Source organism: Sus scrofa, chromosome 3, assembly GCF_054392235.1.
Source record: "Sus scrofa isolate SSC_HxYL_T2T_F1_AM1 chromosome 3, Sscrofa_HxYL_maternal_Yorkshire_Landrace_v2.0, whole genome shotgun sequence".
Lineage (NCBI taxonomy): Eukaryota > Metazoa > Chordata > Mammalia > Artiodactyla > Suidae > Sus > Sus scrofa.
The window spans coordinates 110,830,116-110,851,915 of NC_139385.1; the positions used below are offsets into that span (position 1 = coordinate 110,830,116).

The following is a 21,800-nucleotide window of genomic DNA, read 5'->3' on the forward strand; positions in this document are numbered from 1 at the left end:
AGTTGTGCAAACAGTATTCACATCCATTTTCTTTTCTTTTCTTTTTTTTAAACAGCCACACCTGGGGCATACGGAAGTTCCCAGGCTTGGGGTAGAATCAGAGCTGTAGCTGCAGACCTATCCCACAGCCACGGCAATACCACATTTAAGCCACATCTGCAACCTACACTGCAGCTTGTGGCAACGTTGGATCCTTAACCCACTGAGCGAGGCCAGGGATCGAACCCGCCTCCTCATGGATACTGGTTGGGTACATAACCTGCTGAGCCACAACAGGAACTCCTATTTTCTTTAACACTGTAATAGAAAGAGACATATAAAAGGACATTAACTCTAAAGAGGAGAGGTGAAATGGCTGATCTGTACAAGTTGAAGGTGACTCATCATTCACTGGGCAGTTTTTCTGGAAGTAACATGTGGAGGCCATGTGCCAGCTTTTTAAGGAGTTGATGCTGTGTAATCAGGCCTTCCCAGAAGAGAGACTAGCTCTATTTTTGTTTCCAAAGGCATTTTGTCAACTGTAAGTCATGTAACAAATATTAGATGTTATCATTCATGTTATGTGTTGCCCAGAAGTCCTTTGCTTCCTGGAAGTTTTATGGAAAAAGTTCAAATTGTATTTGTGATAAATTTTCAGATAATGTAATTTATGCTAAAAGAGTAGTAGTGTAAGAACTTTACTAGGAAATTTTCACTATCTTTCTAGACTGGAGAATAAAATAAGATGATTCACATCAGATTTTTTGTGTATGGGTTGTCCTTTTTAAAAAAAATTTAACCATTTTTAAAATTATAGTTAATTTTACAATGTTGTGTTAGTTTCAGGCGGACAGCAAAGTGATTCGGTTATACATGTATTCTTTTCCATTATAGGTTATTACAAGATATTGAATATAGTTCCCTGTGCTATGCAGTAGGTCCTTGTTGCTTATCTCTTTTGTATATAGTAGTGTGTGTGTGTTAATCCCAAATTCCTAATTTATTCCTCCCCCCCTTTCCCCTTTGGTAACTGTAAGTTTGTTTTCTGTCTGTGAGTCTGTTTCTGTTTTGTAACACATCAAACTTTCAAGTAAGATAATAGTACTATTCTGACTACTTTAAAATTTGCCAAAAGGTAGATTTCAGGTTGTGTTTTGACATGCACAATAACAAGAAACAAAGAGGGCAGGAGGAAACTTTTGGAGGTGGATGAATGTGTTTCTGGAATAGTTACAGTGATGGTTTCATGATATCTGCAAACTCATCAAGTTGTATACATTAAACATGTACAGCTTTTGTATCTCAATAAAGTTGTTAAAATAAAACAAAATTCCAAAAAAATTATGTGATTTCTGCCAGATCTTACAGTGTACTGCTAACCTGGGGTCACTTTAATTTCTCAACTTAGGGTATCACCTATAGACAGGGAGGTATAAAATTGGACTTGAGATCTGAAAAAAAGCAGAGAGAAACGTAAGATACAATTTTCTCAAGGAGTCTATAATTATCATTAGTATTTCTACCGTTAAGAAAATTGATCCTAAACTTGGAAATAAAATAAAAGGATGACAACATGTCCTTTCAGTGTCATACCGGAATATTGTCTAAGAGTGAACAGCCCAAAAGGACTCTCTGTGCTGATGAAAATGTCTATATGCTGCCCCATATAGTAGCCATCAGCCACATGTGGCTATGGAGCACTTGATGTAGCAAATGCAAATGAGAAACTGAATTTTAACTTTAATTAATTTAAACATGTGTGTAGTGGTTCCTACATTGGTCAGTGTAGCTTTAGCAGAATGTACCTCTGACTTACTATTTACTGTTTGGTTTACGAGTATTTTGTGGAGGATTTTTGCATTTATGTTCATCAGTAATATTGGCTTGTATTTTTCTTTTTTCCTGATTTCTTTGTCTGGTGTTGGTATCAGGGTGATGCTGGCCTCATAGATTGATTTCAGAAAGTGTTCTTTCCTCTGAAATTTTTTGGAAATAGTTTCAGAAGGATAGGTGTTATCTCTTCTCTAAATATTTGGCAGAATTCACCTGTGAAGCCATCTGGTCCTAGGCATCTATTTGTTGGGAGTTTTAAAATTACTGATTCAATTTTAGAACTGGTAGTTGGTCTGTTTTCTATTTCTTCCTGGTTCAGTCTTGGGTGACTTACTATTTACTGTTGATTACGGCTGAGACTCTGTGAAGTTACATCTTTATTCGCAGAAAATTGATGATATGAAAAAAGACTTATTTGGTAGAGATGTATTTTCCATCTAGTAGAAGTGATAACCCCCAAAGTTAAGATTATTTAACTCATTAATGAGGGAATCAGCAGGATGGGTCCAGCTGAAGTATGATGGCAAGTGTTAGATACAGGTTAATATCCTACAGTTTTAATTATTGGGCAATAAAATGATAACTTTGGGGGTTATATATGGAGATTTCCACACTGCATTACTGAGGCTTGGGCATAGCAAAAGAGAGGGCAGGATAACTATACCAATATAAAATAAGCAAAAAGAAACCAACCAACTGGAATGTAACATGTAAAACACAGCTGAAGAGAATCTAAAATTAAGCCTAACACAAGGAAATGAAGAATATGCCATACGTGTGCTTCATGCTCTGGAAAAATCTAATAAGGATATGAATTTGATAAAACAAGAGCCCCAAGGTATTATATTAAATCAATACAATTAGAGGGAAAGAGTGATTGAAGTGCCAACACAATTCCATTACAGATAACAAATAAACCCCAAACAGCAAGTGGCAGAATAGACAAAGCTTAAAATCAAATCACTAGCATGAAGGAGAAGCTTGAGTTAGTTTCAGTGAATGTGAAGATTGAAAAAAAATAAAATAAACTAAAGCAATTAGAGAGGAGGTGTCCTCTATGATCAAGAAAGGGTTCCAAATAGGAGTCCTGTCCCTAACAAGAGAGAAACTAACACCTGGAAGAGAAAGTGTTCTGAACAATAATTCAAGATTCTCCTAAAATAAAATAAAAAAGTAAGGAACCAAAGGACCACACTGAAAATACTATGCCAGGGAAAAATATATGTAGCTATCTAGATCAGGACATATTCTACTTACAGCTTAAGTAGCTATAATATATTATATATATATCAGGACATATATAACATATAACATGTCAAAACTGTCAAAAGTGAAAAACAGAAGTTGAATTAAAAAAAGAAGTACTTCTGGGGAGAAGTAACGCAACTGCAAGAGGTCTGTGCTTGGGATGGCTTCAGACTTCTTTCCCACATACAGCACTGGGAGACAAGGAAGCAGCGCCTACAGAGTCCAAAGGAGTGTGTGCTCCCCAGATAATATCGTTGGTCAAGTTCTCGTTCATTTACAAAAGCAGCAGGTAAACAGTCTTAAAGGTTAAAGAATTTATGGAATATGATACCTGTGATTCCTTTGAAAAAGCACTCCTTGATAAAAACCAAACTGAAACATACCAAACCAAAACCAAAACAAAACAAAACAAAAACAAACAAGCAAAAAAGCCAAAGCCAAAACAAAACACCAAACAAACAAACAAAAAACACAACCCAGCCAGTCAAATGGCGAATCAAAATAATGAACTCAGAAATGGAGAAGATATGATAAAGGCACATGCGGGATCACTGAACCCAAAGAAATATTGATTTAAGATTAAATAACTAGGGGATTATGGTTGTGTGGTGGAATGGAAATATTACATATTTTAGTGAAAACAAACAGTAAAATTCCAAGATAAATGTGGATGAAGGGAAAAGAGAATGAAGGAGGGAAAACGGGAGCAATTTTAACATTTCATCTTCTGTAGCAGCGAGTCAGTTGATAAAGTTGAGACATGGGGTTAAGAATAAGGCAGATATAATGGTTCCAATCTCTTAATGTACTTCATAATCTTTTTTTTTCTTTTTTTACCCAAAGGAATATAGTATTTTAGAGTAAATAGTCACTTATTTTGCAGTTCAGTAATTTCCTTTAGCTTTATTTTAGATTACTATACTTCTGTCATTATACTTCATGTACGATTATACTTAATGCTTCCAGTTAAAATATCATTTATATTCTAGTCCAGTTGTCATAAAATTATTTCTCTCCAACTCTGCTTGCCTGCCTGAGGGGCAGTATGTTTAGAGCAGAGCTTTTCAACTTTATTGTGTGTGTGAATCATCTGGGGATGGTGCTAGAAGGCAGGCTTGGGGCCGGGACCCATGAAATCTGCATTTTTAGTAAGCTCCCAGGCAGTGCTGCTGCTGTTCCCACCTAGACCCTACTTTGAGCAGCAAAGATGTGTATGAGCAGCTACTCTCGTCCCAGACTGCCTGCATTGGATTTCTGGTGCCATCTCTTACTAACTGCTTGACTTTGAGCAAGTCCTGGGCCTCAGCTTCCCAATCTATAAAATTGGGGTTTTACAGATTATTATTCCCAACAATAACCTGGAAAATGATTATGGATTATTATTTTAAACAAAATAACCTCTAAAATGAGAATAATAACAGTGCCTCCATGTAAAATGCTTAGAACAATACCTGACAACAAATGTTAAATATGTAAAAAATTGGTTCTTGTTATAGACCATATTAAGCCTGGAACACAAACCCAACCTCTCCCAGCTTCAGTTTCCCTATCTGTAAAAATAACTACCTCACAGAGTCATATAACAACTAGACGTGACTAATTTAAGATGCTTCTGCATGGTATCTGGCGTCATGTTTATAATACCAATAAAGCATAATACCAATGTTTATACTTAATTACATAAATTATAGTGTAATGATATTTATAATTTCTTCCAATAACTCATATAGTCTTAGATCTACCAATCCATTTATTCATTTACCTGATATTTATCCATTCTATAACTAAGCTTTGAGTGTTTCCTCTGCTTTAGAAGGTCCTAGTTCAAGCACTAGGATTATGTCAGTAAACAAGACAGTCCTAGCAGACCTTTCAGTTTAGGGGGAGAGAAGAAACAAGGATGTAACATGCAAAGCAGTAGTAAGTGTTGTGAAGAAAAGCGGAGGCAAATCAGGGCTAGAAAATGATGCTGGGGAGTTCCCATTATGGCTCAGGGTAAAGAACCCAACTAGGATGCTTGAGGACACGGGTTCGATCCCTGGCCTCACTCAGTGGGTTGGGGATCCAGCATTGCCATGAGTAGTAGTGTAGGTAGCTGCAGCTCCAATTCGACCCCTAGCCTGGGAACTTCCATATGCTGTGTGTGCAGCCTAAAAAGACTGAAAAACAAAACAAAACCAACCAACCAAAAACAAACAAACAAACAAACAAAACCCAATACTGGGGTTGAGGAGAAGGATTATTAGACGTGGGGTGGTCAGGGGAAGTCTCTTGGAGAAAGGGACAACTGATCAGACACCCAGATGAGGTGAGGGAACAGACCCTGTGAAGTCCCAGGGAAAATATTTCTATCAGAGCTTCTCTTGATGTAGGAGGTCAATGTGTCTAGTTCTGAGAGAACATGATACAATGCCAGAAGTTGGAGGCAGGGCCAGATCAGTGCTTTCCAACCCCCAAATTATAGTTCATTAGTAGGTTGCAAGCACATTAAAAATCAATTTTAAAAAATGTTATCAGAGTGCATAGTATATAGTAAAGATAAATATTGGTTTTGGGACCCAAACATATGTGTATATATATGTGTATGTGTTATGATTTAAAAATAAATTTTTTATGGCCACACTCACAGCATATGGAAGTTCTTGGGCTAGGGATCGAATCTGAGCTGCAGCTGCATTCTATGCCACATCTGCGGCAATGCTGGATCCTTAACCCACTGTGCCACAGCAGGAATTCCATAAATTTCTTACTGTGGATACCAGTGCAAAAAGTTTCAAATATACTGGGCTAAAGTATGTAGACCCTTGTGGTCTGTGATAAGGAGCGTGGGTTTTATTCACAAAGGCAAGAGACCTCTGAAGGAGTCTAAGCAAGCAGGGGAGAGACATACAGGGATTGCTGTTTTCAAGCTTTTTAACTGCCATGTGGAAAGCTGAATGAGGGGAGCAAGAGTGAGAGAAAGCAATGGTGATAGCTTTTTGGCAAATCACCTCTTACCTATAGCACCATGGTAGGCAGATAATGTCTCCTCAAGCCTCAAAGGTGTCCAAGTCCTAAACAGTGGAACCTGTGTTATGTTACATGGCAAGAGGGACTCGGCAGATGTGATTCAAGTTGACATGGGGGAAGTGTCCTGGATTATGGGGGTGGACCCAATTTAATCACAGGTCCTTAAATGTGGAATAGAGGCAGAAGAGAAGGTCAGAGTGATGCAATGTGGGAGGCACATGACCTGCCGTTTCTGACTTCAAAGATGGAGGAAGAGGGGAATTCCCACTGTGGCACGGAGGGTTAAGGATCTGGTGTTGCTGCAGATGTGGGGTAGGCTGCAGCTGTAGCTCAGATTCGATCCCTGGCCCAGGAACTTCCATATGCCACGGGTGCCGTCATAAAATTAAAAAGAAAAGATGGAGGAAGAGAGGTCACGAGTCAAAGGATGTGGGTCTGTAGAAGCTGGAGAAGGCCAGGAGGCTGGAGCTTACAGAAAGCAACTGGACACCTTGATTTTTAGTCTGGTGAGGTCTACGACTTGTTAATCTATAGAGTTGCAAGGTAATACATGTCTGCTTTTTCAGCCACTGCGTTAGTAGTAATTTATTATGGCAGCAATGGAAAACTGATACAAACAAGTTGCCTCTTAAAACCATCTTCACTACCTCCCTCATCACAGACCTCTTCAGAGAGCCAACATGAGATCTGAATTTAAGTTTCCTTAGCTGCGCTACCTGTCCCATAGAACCCCAACTCCTTCCTGATCTCTGCTCTATGTCTGGTTTCCATTCTGCATTTCTGGTACCTTCTTTCAGTTATTCTCAGAAGGGAAAGCCTAGCAGTGAGGGCATGCCGGTCTGAGATCTTTGGTCATCAAATAGGGATATGGAATTAAGTTGAAGGAAAGGAGGACAAGAGCTGAGGTTGGGGGAAGACTGCAATGAATTTCTTTGGCTTTTGAGTTTTCATTTAAATATATTAAAGCAAGTGGATTATCTCATAGCTGCCAGCATTCAGTGATGAAAAATTGGTGATTACTTTGCTTTGGGTTTATTATAGCGAAGGACAATGGTTTAATTTGTCCAAATTCAAATATAGGGCTTAGCGAATAGCTTTAAATAAATTCTATAAATGTGTGGGCAGTGCTGGAGCCAGCTTCTTTGTGCTGTGTCACTATTGATCAGTATTACTCAAGCTCTCTACTCGCCATATGGTTTTCAAATAGAAATGAGGTGTCATCATTTTTATTATGAAAGACGTCATTGGATTGATCTAATGACTATATTAAGGATAAATTAGTCACGAAAACTTATTCAGTAATAATGTAGCATTGAGGAGGCTCTTTCTAATTGGACAGTGTTTCACACAAAAACCTCTCTTAATCCTCACAAATATCTTGTTTGTTGGGAATGACAGTGTGAGTGAGCTCTTGCAGATGACAAGCAAGGGACTTTGGGAGGTTACTAGATTGGCCAAAGTAAGTGGCAGACACTAGAACCCTGGCTGTCAGATTCTGAATTAGCGTCTTCACCAGTTCCCTCTGATATCCTAAAAAGGCTCATCCTTGTGTGGTATCTTGGGGGAAATGAGCCCCATGAACTTAGTAGCATGGACACTGAAGTGCTCCAGTTTTTAAATTCTTTCCAGCCATTCAAACAGAGACTATAGCATCCCTACTTCTTGGTAAATAGTGAATAATGAGTACAATTTAACCACCTCTTGGTGGTTAGGGTGTATTGTTATCAATGTCAACTATTGTATTGTGAGGTCCTTAAAAAACATTAGGGTTGTCAGTGCCTGTCGAATGTGATTCTACATGGCCAGGCTTTTATTATATTGTCCTTTCTCTTCAGGTGTTTTTGCCTTCCTGGAACACCAGCTTCTAATACTTCCTTGTTTTCTTCCTGAAGAAAGTTGCTTGGGGGACACATCTCACCTATGGAACAAAGTGCTTGGACTTTGTGACAATCTCCCTTATTGAATTTGACCCTGGGTGTTCAGGTTGTCAGAAGTCTAATTACTATTCACATTGGATTTTGCTATGAAAACACAACTAATGCACTCTTGAAAAAAAGTCTGTGGAGCTTATCTTAAAAATATTGCTTACGATTTTATCTCATATCAATTTGATGGCAAATGTTGAATAATACACACATATATAATACAAATGTGACACCTCGGAATCTGTCCTCATATGAGAATTTCCTCTATAGAGCAGCAACCAAATAATATAGTTTAAACAGAAAATTGCAAAAAAGCAGGATATTGTCAACTTAATAGATTGTTTTAATTTCTTATTTCTGTAAATCCCTTATCCAAGACTTAATAATCTTTGATCATGCTCTACTCTGCCATTATAAAAAAAGTACTAATTTTTTCTTTGGTAAGTAGATCAATAGTGTTTACATGTTAATCTTAGAACACAATTCTAATGCATTTTTTTCCTCTAAAGCTGTTTGAACTTTATAGCCACTTTACTGGTTCTTATTAAAAATATTGAAATAGTATTACTGAGAGAAATTTCTTAACTTTGTATGAGGTGGTTCACTGAATACATAAAGTACTCATATCCAGGAGAGTTTTAATTGAAAACATTTTTAAAAGGAAAAATAAAAATGATGTAAATGTGCAAAGAAATAAAAGTCATATTACTTTGCAAAATGTAATTTCATAATGTAAATACCATCGGTGACAGAAAGCTATTTCTGGGGGAATTTGCCTATAGTGGAAAGGAGAGTATAAGAATGAATTAAGGATCCAGTGTTGCTGTGTCTGTAGTGTAGGCCAGCAACTGCAGCTCAGATTTGACCCCTAGCCTGAGAACCTCCATATGTCACACCTGCAGCCCAAAGAAAGAAAGAAAGAAAGAAAGAAAGGACTTGGTTCCAACCTGTGTGAACCATGCCTGATGGGTGATGGCAGAGTGGCTCTTAAGCTCTTGATGCCATCTGAGCCATGCTCCTTACTACTGCTTGAAGTCACTTGAAGTTCTTCCTATGGTTTACCACCTCTGCTGCAGGATCCGTGCTGAATAAAGTGCTGAGATGCAGGTTTCCACTGAAAACAGCTCAAAAGAGGATGTTGACACTTGCCACATTTTAGACTAATTTAAATATCACCTGCAGATGTTTTTCTTTTATCCTCTTGATCAGTCTGTCCCATATCCTTGCTGACCTTGTTGGAGAGCAAGCTCTAGAGTCACACTGCCTGGATTCAAATCTTGGCTTTTCAGCTAACTAGCTTGGTTGCTTTGAGCAAGTTGCTGAACTACTCTGGGCCTTAGTTTTATCATCCAAAAAAAAATTATGCTTCATAATCTTGTCATGAAGTCTGGGAATATAAAGAACTTGGATCAGTGCCTGGTACAGTAATAAAGATGGTGCATTAATAAGTGTCAGAATTAATGGTACTAGATTACAAAATCTTTGAGGTCATTGGTTGTATATTTTAAATTGTTACATCCACAGTATCTAGCATGGCACACAGTACAGTTCCAGTGAGTAGGTTGAATGTTTATGTCACCTACTTCTGCGTAGCACTTTTTCTAAGAGTAAAAATGTTAAGAACAGATACAAAATTTCATAATTTCTAGTCAATGCATTATATAACAGGTAACTTCAGGGTCAAGTTGAAAATAGCAGATTAAAAATATGTCCCCTAAAAGAGCATTTATCTCAAAATGTTTATGGCAAAAGTTTTGTTGCTATTAAGAGAAAGTAAATATACAGAGATATGTAATGTTTTAAACATAAGTCTTATGATAAACACCTATGTTAAAATGTTCATCTGGTTTTGGCTGTTCAATGAATGATCTACTCCTAAGGACTGAAACTTAGATCAAGTATTTTTTTTTTTTTTTTTTTTTGTCTTTTTTGCTATTTCTTGGGCCGCTGCCGCGGCATATGGAGGTTCCCAGGCTAGGGGTCTAATCGGAGCTGTAGCTGCCAGCCTATGCCGGAGCCTCTGCAACCTACACCACAGCTCATGGCAACGCCAGATCGTTAACCCACTGGCAAGGGCAGGGGCTGAACACGCAACCTCATGGTTCCTAGTCGGATTCGTTAACCACTGCGCCACGACGGGAACTCCTAGATCAAGTATTTTAAATCACCTTCTCAATAGATTGACCACTAGTCTTTTTAAAAATTTTTATTTTTTAAATTAGAAAAATTTTATTACAGTGTAATTGATTTACAGTGTTGTGTCTATTTCTGCTGTGCAACATAGTGACCTAGTCACACACACACACACATATATATACACACACATTTTTTCTCATACTATCTTCCATCATGTCCTATCCCAAGAGATTGAATATATAGTTCCCTGTGCTGTACAGTAGGACCTCATTGCTTACCCATTCCAAATGCAATAGTATGCATTGAGCACGTCTTAACCCTCCCTAAATCTGTCAGTCCCAATCTCCCTCTCCCTATTCTACATTTTTGCCCATAGACACAGATCATCTTATTACATTATATTCTATACGGTTTAATTAATTGCTGTGTTTATTATTTAACTCTGTTTTCACCAGCGAGGATGTAAGCTACATGAGGGCAGGGATCTTTGTTTGGTTCTCTAACATTCCTATGTGCCTGGAATAATACTCGGCTTCATGGTACTTAGACTCAGTGGGTCTTTATTGAACAAATGAATAAGCTGACCCTCTATGCGTAATTCTTTAAATTTCTCTCTCTCTATAAACATTCTTAAATTTGAGGGCGTAGGATCTTCTGTGTGTCCTCATATGCGTTCTATTCCCTCTACCACTAGTTTTCCAGGTTCCTCAGATCACTTCAACTGAGAATATATCTTCCTTGATAAAAGTGAAATTAGATGGTGCTAAGATCTGATCCCAACTTAATCAGAAATGCTAAACAGCATTGGGACATAGAGTATTTGAAGAGAGGTTGTCCAAATCTTTTCATGTCAGCAACAAATCAAAATACCATCTTCAATGTAGACCGCGGGGCTTAATTTTATTTCTCTTGCTAAGAAAGCTGCAGCCTTTTATACCTATTTCATTTCTTAATAGGTGGTCGCTAAATTTCCCGCCTAGATCCAGAAAGACTTAATAAACTGTGTGTGTGTGTGTGTGCATGTGCTGTTGGAAATGGAGGAAGGTGTTGAATAGGCCAGATTCCAGTTTTAATGTGGCTTGCTTCATATAACATAGGATTGCATGTGGAACTACCCACTGTCTTAAATGTTGACTTTAGATTTTGTTCTTATCTTTACTGTAGAGCTTGGAGTTAACCCTTGAAGGGAATTCTTACAATGAATTTTACCTACTAAATTATCTTTCTCATATTTTACTAATTATTTTTGTCTTGGGAAATAATTTTTTAAACTACACTATAAAACTAAAATTTGGGGGCTTAGTTTCTCCTCTCTTACACTGATTTTATTCTGTATTCCTTCTAGCTTACACTGTTGAATAAACACTATCTTATGAGTGTACTTTGTCACTGCATTTTAGTTTCATGACTAGTTGAGAACCTTGATGAGAGCAGATCATTTCCAATAATTTTTGACAACAAGGAACCACTCTTGAATCTATTATTTACTATAAAATGTATTTACAAAATTTCTTCTCACATAAGCTATATTTCTTTTATACATGATTTCCCCAGGTGCTTCTCTCATAAAAGCTCTCTGAAAAATACACTTATAATTAGCCAAGTACAGCAGAAAAAAAATTTCTTTCTCAAGATTAGAGATGGAATAATGTTCCTTTATCAAAATAAAGTATTTCACTTGATATGATACATTTGAAGCTCAATGTCCTTTTGAGATTTTATACACACACACACACTGCACACGCACAGAAACACACACATCTATATAGAGAGAAATGAACTGACTTTTATTGTACAATTTCATGAGTTTTTTTTTTTTTTTAAGCAGGTTTTTTTTTTTTTTCATGAGTTTTGGTAATGACCATATGACTACAATGGCAAGAAAGATGCTGAACATTTCTGTCACTCCAGAAAGTGCCCTGTGCTTATTTCCAATTGATTCCCAAACCTATAGACAATTGTTGCTTAAATGTTAATCATTTTAAGTTTGAACTGGAATTTTTTTAGAACTTCATCTACGTTAACTTGTATAATGTATGCACTATAGCTGACTTCTTTTGCTAAATATAAAATTTTAAAATGCATTCACATTGTTATGTGTATCAGAAGTTAATTTAAAAAATTTAAAAAATAGTGTTTCATTGTATAAATATACCACTATTTGTTTATTCTGTCGCCTGTTGATAGGGCTTTGGATTGTTTGCAGTTTTTGGTTATTATGCAAAGAGCTGCTTGAGCAAGTCTTTTTGTGGGCATATGGACATATTTTTTGTGAACATACATTTTCATTTCTTTTAGGTAAATATGGAGGTGTGGAACTGCTGTGCCAGAGTAGGTGAATACTTAGATCTATAAGTAACTGCTGAACTTAACTTTAAAAGAAACCAACAAACCTAATGCTTTTTTATTACTGTAATAATGTGAGAGCTGCCCAGCTGCATCCCACAGCCAAATTTTGATGTATCAGATTTGCTTAGTTTAATAACTTCTGGTATGAATTTCTAAAAATATATTTAATCTAATTGACATACTGCTACATGACTTCATTTTTAATTTAAATACAGGATAAAATACTGTGTTTTTTTTGTGATGGGCCTATGGAACATGGTGCAACCCTACAGGGCACATGTCTGGTTAAGACCTGTTTCTGTAGGATGCTGCTCTAGGTCTCTATCTTGACTACAGTAGTTGGGAGGGGTCCAGCCATTAGAGGTTTCTATCTATTGTAATACCAAGAACTTTATGGAGATGCTGTTAGTGGTGAGTTGAGAAGGCTAAGCTCATAGTTTGTATTGAGAACTGGGGGAGGACGGGGTTATCTTTTTTTGCAGTTAGGCAGTTAGTTGCATGTGATTTTAGACAAGTGCTAGGACTGTAACTGCTGTTTTGTGGATTGATATATTGAAATCACTTGATAAGTAGGACTTTTTAAAAATAACCCTAAGGCAGTTTTATATATATATATGTGTGTGTGTGTGTGTGTGTGTGTGTGTGTGTGTGTATGTACATACATATAGATGTTCTATTACCTATGAAGTGGCCAGGGTGCCTCTTTCCAAGTGTATCCTTCTTCCTCCTCTGCTCCCAGGGATTACTACAATCTTGAATTTTGTGCTTGGCATTTCCTTACTTCTCTTTATATCCTTACCTTCTATGTTCTCATAGAATATATTGTTGACATTACCTTTTTTCTTTGGTGGAACAAAGACATTCTTTTATAATATTTTCTAAAATTTATTTATTATTATTATTTCCCCCAACATACTTTTTTTTCCACTGTACCGCATGGGGACCCAATTACACATACATGTATACATAATTTTTTCTCCTATTGTCATGCTGAGACATAGTTCTCAGTGCTGCACAGCAGGATGTCATTGTAAATCCATTCCATGAGCAATAGTTTGCATCCGTTGACCCCAAGCTCCCAATCCCTCCCACTCCTTCCCCCTCCCCTCGGGCAACCACAAGTCTATTCTCAAGTCCGTGGTTTTCTTTTCTGTGGAAAGGTTCATTTGTGCTGTATATTAGTTACCAGATATGAGTGATGTCATATGGTATTTGTCTTTCTCTTTCTGACTTACTTCACTCAGGATGGAAGTCTCTAGTTCCATCCATGTTGCTGCAAATGGCATTATTTCATTCTTTTTTATGGCTGAGTAGTATTCCTTTGTGTATATATAACACACCTTCCTAATCCAATCATTTGTCGATGGACATTTGAGTTGTTTCCATGTCTTGGCTATTGTGAATAGAGCTGCAATGAACATGCAGGTGCATGTGTGTTTTTTAAGTAAAATTTTGTCCAGATATATGCCCAAGAGTGGTACTGCTGGATGACATGGTAATTCTATGTATAGATTTATAAGGTACCTCCATACTGTTCTCCATAGTGGTTGTACCAGCTCACATTCCCACCAACAGTGCAGGAGGGTTCCCTTTTCTCCACACCCCCTCTAGCACTTGTTATTTGTGGACTTATTAATGATGGCCATTCTGACTGGTATGAGGTGGTATCTCATGGTAGTTTTGATTTGCATTTCTCTAATAATCAGGTATGTTGAGCATTTTTTTCATGTGCTTGTTGGCCATCTGTATATCTTCCTTGGAGAAATGTCTATTCAGGTCCTTTTCCCATGTTTCCACTGGGTCATTGGCTTTTTTACTGTTGAGTTGTATAAGTTGCTTGTATATTTTAGAGATTAAGCCCTTGTCAGTTGCATCATTTGAAACTATTTTCTCCCTTCTGTAAGTTGTCTTTTTGGTTTTCTTTTTGGTTTCTTTTGCTGTGTAAAAGCTTGTCAGTTTGCTTAGGTGCCATTGGTTTATTTTTGCCTTTATTTCTGTTGCTTTGGGAGCCTGACCCGAGAAAATATTCATAAGGTCGATGTCAGAGAATGTTTTGCCTATGTTCTCTTCCAGGAGTTTGATGGTGTCTTGTCTTATATTTAAGTCTTTAAGGCATTTTGAATTTATTTTTGTGCAAGGTATGAGGGTGTGTTCTAGTTTCATTGCTTTGCATGCAGCTGTCCAGGTTTCTCAGAATTCTTGCTGAATAAACTGTCTTTTTCCCATTTTATATTCTTGCCGCCTTTGTTAAAGATTAATTGACCATAGGTGTCAGGGCTTCTTCCTGGGTTCTCTATTCTGTTCCATTGGTCTGTATGTCTGTTTTGGTACCAGTACTGCACTGTCTTGATGACTGTGGCTTTGTAATGTTGCTTGAAGTCTGGAAGAGATATGCCTCCTGCTTGGTTTTTGTTCTTCAGAATTGCTTTTGGGAAATTCTGGGTCTCTTGTGGTTCCATATATATTTTTGGATTGTTTGTTCTAGTTCTGTGAAAAATGTTATGGGTCATTTGATAGGGATTGCATTGAATCTGTAGATCGCTTTGGGTGGTATGGCCATTTTTACAATATTGATTTTTCCAATCCAGGAGCATGGAATATCTTTCCATTTCTTTACCTCTTCTTTAATTTCTTTGATTAATGTTTTATAGTTCTCAGCATATAAGTCCTTTACCTCCTTGGTCAGATGTATTCCCAGATATTTGATTTTTTGTGGTGAAATTTTAAAGGATATGATATTTCTGTATTCCTTTTCTGTTATTTCCTTGTTAGTATACAGAAATGCAACTGATTTCAGAATGTTAATCTTGTATCCTGCTACTTTGCTGAATTTGTTGATCAGTTCAAGTAGTTTTTGGGTTGAGTCCTTAGGGTTTTCTATGTATAGTATCATATTGTCTGCATACAGTGACAGTTTTATCTCTTCTCTTCCTATTTGTATGCTTTTTATTTCTTTTGTTTGATTGCTGTGGCTAGGACTTCCAGTACTATTTTGAATAACAGTGGTGAGAGTGTGCATCCCTGTCTTGTTTCAGATTTTAGTGGGAAGGCTTTTAATTTTTCTCCATTGAATATTTGCTGAGGGTTTATCATAAGTGGCTTTGATTATGTTAAGGAATGTTCCCTCTGTACCCACTTTGGTGAGAGTTTTTATCATAAATGGTTGTTGGACTTTGTCAAATGCTTTTTCTGCTTCTATTGAGACGATCATATGGTTTTTGACTTTTCTTTTGTTAATGTGGTGTATGATGTTGATTGATTTGCATATGTTGAACCATCCTTGTGAACCTGGGATGAATCCCACCTGGTTGTGGTATACGATCTTTTTGATATGTTATTGGATTTGGTTGGCTAAAATTTTGTTGAGAATTTTTGTGTCTGTTTTCATCAAAGATATTGGCCTATAGTTTTCTTTTTTGGTGGTATCTTTGTCTGGTTTTGGAATTAGGGTGATGGTGGCATCACGGAATGTCTTTGGGAGTGTTCCTTCTTCTTCAACCATTTGAAAAATTTAAGGAGGATGGGAACCAGTTCCTCTATGTATGTTTGGTAGAACTTGCCTGTGAAGCCATCTGGTCCTGGGCTTTTATTTGTAGGGAGTGTTTTTATGACATATTCAATTTCATTTCTAGTTATTGGTCTGTTCAGTTGGTCTGTTTCTTCTTGATTCAGTTTTGGCAGGCTGTTAGACTCTAGAAAGTTGTGCATTCCTTCCAGATTGTCAAATTGTCAATTATTGTTGGCATATAATTATTCATAGTATTCTTGCATGGTATTTTGTATTTCTGCAGTATCCATTGTGATTTCTCCTTTTTCATTTCTTATTTTGTTTATTTGGCTTCTTTCGCTCCTCTTCTTAGTGACTTTAACACCTCACTCACATCAACGGACAGATCCTCTAGACAGAAAACCAATAAAGCAACAGAAATTCTGAAGGAAACAATAGGAAAGTTAGACTTAATTGACATTTTCAGGACATTACATCCAAAAAAAAAAACAACAAAAAACCAAAATACACATTCTTCTCAAGTGAGCATGGAACATTCTCAACAATTGATCACATATTGGGGCACAAAGCTAACCTCAACAAATTTAAGAGTATAGAAATTATTTCAAGTAGCTTCTCTGACCACAATGGCATGAAACTAGAAATCAACCACAGGAAAAGAAATGAGAAAAAACCTATTACATGGAAACTAAACAACATGCTACTAAAAAACCAGTGGGTCAATGAGGAAATCAAGAAAGAAATTAAAAAATACCTCCAGACAAATGATAATGAAGACACAACCTCTCAAAATCTATGGGATGCCATGAAAGCAGTGCTCAGAGGGAAATTCATAGCAATACAGGCCTTCCTCAAAAAAGAAGAAAGATCTCAAATTGATAACTTAACCCACCACCTAAATGAATTAGAAAAAGAAGAACAAAAAAACCCTGAAGTCAGCAGAAGGAAGGAAATCATAAAGATCAAAGAAGAAATCAATAAAATAGAGATTCAAAAAACAATAGACGAAATCAATAAAACCAAGAGCTGGTTCTTTGAAAAGGTAAACAAAATTGACAAACCTCTGGCTAGACTCACATTTACATATTTTTGACATTCGTATGAATGGAAGCACACTATATGTATTCTGACTTGCTTTGTTCATTTTTAATTTTTAGATTTGTTCATGTTGATGCATATAGTTATAGTTAATTCCTTTGGCCTTTGAATATTTGGTAGTTCATTTTTCCTCTTGGTAAAAATTTGAATAATTTCTGGTTTTTCTTTTCTTTGCTGTTAAAGACAATGATGTTCTAAATATTTTATACATGTCACCTGGTGAGTACATACATGCAATACTTTCTCTAGAGTGGAAATTTTGGAGTGGAAATTCGTGGGTCATGGGACATGTGGATTTTCATTTGTGTATTATATATAATTTTCTTTCTGTATGTATATATATTTCCATTTTCACTCTCTCTATATATACACACATATATAAAATTGCTAGACAAGACATTTTTTGCTAAATAATTTTTGCTAGATAAATTGTTTTCCAAAGTAGTCAAATTAATTTATACTTTCACTGATAGTGTATTAAAAATTTCTTTTGTGTCAGCACTTCTTATTGTTTGGTATTTAATTTTTTGTCAGTTGGTGCATTTAAAATGGAATCTCAAGGTTTGATTTACATTTTTCTGATTACTAATGAGAGTAGAGTGCCTTTTAAAATTTTGTATTTGTGTTGCTGCTTCTGTGAAGTGTCTGCTTGCATTTTTCCCATTTTTCTAATAGGTTTTTCTTTTTCTTATTATTTGTTCATTTTCTTTTTTTCACCTCCTTTGTGGACTATATGTGTTGTATGTGACTGCTCACAGTTCTTACATTTAAAGTAGTTGAACGTATCAGTCTTTTCCTTTGGGATCTTCACTTTTCTGTCCTGTTAAAAAAAAATTCTTCCTTGTCTGGAGTTTATGAAGAAATTCACCTATGATTTCTTCCAGAATCTTCAAGTTTTGCTTTTTATTTACATCCTTCAATTCAATTCTTTTTTTTTTCCATATGAAAAACTGTTTATTCCAGCACAATTTATTGCATGGTCCTTCCTGTTCCCCTCCATCACATAAGAGGTCTGTATGTGTGCATAGTTTTGTACTTGAACTCTGCTGAGTTTTCTCTTCCTGTGCTACTGTCACAGTCATGTGTAGTTGCAAAATACTGAGCATTATTGCAGCCATAGCTAATTGAGTAGCCTGTTTAAACAATTCCTGCCTTTGGAGCCTTTGGAAAAGTTTGCACAAAATTGGAATGGTTTGTTCTTTGAACATTTGGTAGAAACTTGCCTGTAAAGCCATCTGGGTATGAAGATGATCAATTACTGATTTAAATTCATTTTTTAGAGGACTTTTCAGGTTCGTATAGTGTGAATTTTTGTTGCATCTGTAGTTATGTTATTTTAATCATAAAGTTAGTTGTGCTTTCTCTTTTTTCACTTGATTAATATTGCTAGGGTTATCAGTTCAGTATTCTTTTCATAAACCAACTTATGGCTTATTTTGTTTTCTTTATTATACCTGTGGTGTCTATTTAAATTAATTTTAGTTTTTGTCCTTCTTATCTTTATTTGAATATTTTGAGGCTATTATATGGTTCTTTTTAGTTTTTATTAAAGTGTAGTTGATTTATAATGTTTTAGATATATAGCAAAGTGATTCAGTCATCGATATCTGTATGTATATACAAATGCATATATATTCTTTTTCAGATTCTTTTCCCTTACATGTTATTACAAGATGTTGAATATAGTTTCCTGGGCTATATAACAAGTCCTTGTTGTTTATTTTATATTTAGTACTTGTATTTGTTAATCCCAAATTCCTAATTTATCTCTATATTGTTCTTTTTTAATGACTTAAATTGAATACTTAGACTATTAGTTTTTAATCATTCTTACTTAGTAATATAAGCATTTCTGGTTATCCATTTATCTCAAAGTACCATTTTAACTGTCTCTCACAAGTTATGATATGTGGGAGTTTTCTCTTTTGCTATAAGTATTTTCTAATTTCATGTGCTTTCTTTTTTGACTGCTTATTTATTTAATGATATTCAACACAGATCTTGTGCACCTACTATGTGCCAAGGTCTTTTTTAGAAATTTGCTGTATATTAATTAAAACAGACAGAGATTTTTTTATGGTAGTGAGGTGGTTGGTACCTACCCATATATCTTCAGGGGGTCACTTGCAGAGTTTTCATACTTGCTAATGTGTTCCTGCATCTTTAAGCCTGAGGATGTTCTCTAGCCACAGAAGTGAGCTTGGCTATGTAAGTGGTCTAGAAATACTGTTGAATTAGTGCCCAGGGGTGATCCTCAAGCAGTGACGTATGGGATGGTTCTGAACCACAGCTCACCCAGTCTTTCTGAACTGGGTGGGATGGAAGCTGTTTCTCTAGTGGTAGCCTATTCAGTATCACACACTCTATCGGATTTCCTCCCTTTTCTCCCTCTCCTCCCTCACTTTCTAACTCCTCACTGTGCTTTCTGATATTGCCTATCAAATGAACTTCTTGCATTCAATTCTTTCAGGGTCTGCTTGAAACAAACTTAGATTTTTTTTTCATGAAGGTTACATTCTGGTGGGGAAAACAAGAAATAAGAGGTATAATAAATAAGTAAATTACACAATATTTTACAAGGTGGTAGGTACTATGTGAAAAGAAAACAGTAGACCAGGGTAGAGTTATTTGGAGAGATAGATGAGAGTTTGCAAGTGTTTGCAAGTTTTATTGTGTATTTATTTATTTACTCTGTCTTCAAGGTCATTTCCCAGACCTTCTTCTCCACCTGGGATTAGATACTGCTGTTCCATGCTTTGGTGCTTTATAGCGATTAGAGGAGTTAATGAAGTCCATGCCTTTAGCAGTGGTGGACCAGTCCAATAGTGGTGAGTGTCTCTGGGGTAGTGATAGCTGTGCCTTTGTAAAAATGCCTGTTTCAAGCAGCTCACTTTATTTTTTCATTGAGATATAATTGCCATACAATATTATGTTAGTTTCAAGTGTACAGTATAATGATTTTATATATATATATATATAAAATGAAATGATCATCGCATTAGTCTAGTTAATATTCATCAAATATATAGTTACAATATTTTTGGTATGTGATAAGAACTTTTAAGATCTATTCTCTTAGTGACTTTCAAGTATATAATACAGCATTATTTAACCATAGTCACCGTGCTGTACATTATTTTATCATGACTTATTTATTTTATAACTAGGAGTTTGTACCGTTTGATGGCTTTAACTCATTTCACCCACTCCAGACCCCATGCCTCTGACAACCACCAGTCTGTTCTCTGTATCTATGAGGTTTTTTTGTTTGTTTATTTGTTTGTTGTTTTTAAATTTTCCACATGTAAGTGAAATCATATGGTATTTGTCTTTCTCTATCTGACTTATTTCACTTTGCATAATGCCCTTAAGTTCCCTCCATGCTGTTGCAAATGGCAACATTTCATTCTTTATTATAGCTGAGTACTATTCCATTGTAAACATGCCACAACTTCTCTATCTATACATCTGCTTAGGTTGTTTCCATGGCTTGACTATTGTAACTAATGTTGCAGTGAACATGGAGGTACAGATGTCATTTTGAGTTACTGTTTTTTTTTTTTTTTCTTCTGCTGTTTTATATTGAGTGGTCTGGATAGGCTTCATCAAGAAGGTAGCATTTAAACAAAGGCTAAGGAAGTGACAAATTTAGCCATGTGGTTGTCTGGGGGAGGGGCATTCCAGCTGGAGGTATCAGACTGTGTACAGCCTAATGGGAAGAATGTACTTGAGGTGTTTGAGGAACAACAAGGACCTCAGTATGGCTGGATGAACAACATGGAACCTAGTAGGAAAAGAGGATAAAAAGATACTGAAACCAGCTTATGTGAAGTATTTAAGTTGTTAGATGCATTTTGGGTTTTATTCTGAGTGAGTTGGGGAACCACCAATATTTTATGAAAAGGAATACCATGATTGGATGTAAGTTTTAAAAGATCTGGGGCTGTTAAGGTGAGTTGAGAATGGTCTCAGGGGACCAACAGTTTCAAGGAGATCTGTTTGTAAGAGGGAAGAACCTTTGCAGTCTATTACAAGTTAATCACTAATGGGTGTTGCCTGTAAGCTTAAATTATACATAATGGCACATCTCTGGGAACTCTGCCTCCCAGGAAATAAGTATGAAGCTAAAATACCTCTGTTCAGCTCCCAGGAAACATCCTGACCAGGCTTACCTTTGAATGACCGCAGGAAGGAAGAAATTTACACATCCCCTCTGGAGACTGACTGGAACCAGGAAATGCTTGACTTTGCTCCCTCCCCTTTTACTATAAAACAAGCCTGAATTCTGACGCAGGCAAGGTGGTTCTTTGGGACACAAGTCCACTATCTTCTTGGTCTACCCTCTTTCCAAATAAAGTTTCTCTTCCTTGCCCAAACACTCATCTCTTGCTTTATTGGCTTGTCATGCAATGAGCAGTATGACTTTAAACTCGGTAACATGGTTAAAGGCCATTGCCATAATTCATACGATAAATGAAGTAGTTTGCTTGAGACAGTGAAGATGTTGGGTAGTGGTCACTCTGTAAATATTTTGAAGGTATAGCCAAACAGATTTCCAGATGATTGATTTATGGGCTGTGAGAGGAAAAAAAGAGATCACTGTGAGAGTAAAAAAGGGATCAAGGATGAGTCCAGAATTTGGCTTTAGCTATCTACTGGGATGTGCAAGATTGTGGTAGAGCAAATTTGGGGGAGAAAATTTTGGATATGTAACT

The 21,800-nt window shown here is 36.4% G+C and overlaps 2 long non-coding RNA genes across 43 annotated transcripts in view; one reads left to right on the forward strand and one right to left on the reverse strand.

Annotated features, from left to right (window-relative positions):
• The window catches only part of LOC146404854 (uncharacterized), a 1,116,837-nt gene that overhangs the window by 639,206 nt on the left and 455,831 nt on the right, over positions 1-21,800 (reverse strand). The gene's annotated exons all lie outside the window — the stretch shown is intronic.
• The window catches only part of LOC102165712 (uncharacterized), an 846,917-nt gene that overhangs the window by 346,802 nt on the left and 478,315 nt on the right, over positions 1-21,800 (forward strand). For 2 of the 40 annotated variants that reach the window (XR_014842093.1, XR_014842127.1), the window contains one exon: positions 12,429-12,461. The exons of 34 other annotated variants lie outside the window; for them this stretch is intronic. This is a non-coding gene — a long non-coding RNA (uncharacterized LOC102165712). Of the gene's footprint in view, positions 1-7,904; positions 9,834-12,428; positions 12,462-18,117; positions 18,378-19,787; positions 19,914-21,800 lie in introns of those variants that run through there. 4 more of the 40 variants (XR_014842107.1, XR_014842136.1, XR_014842099.1 and 1 more) reach the window with 4 other exon arrangements.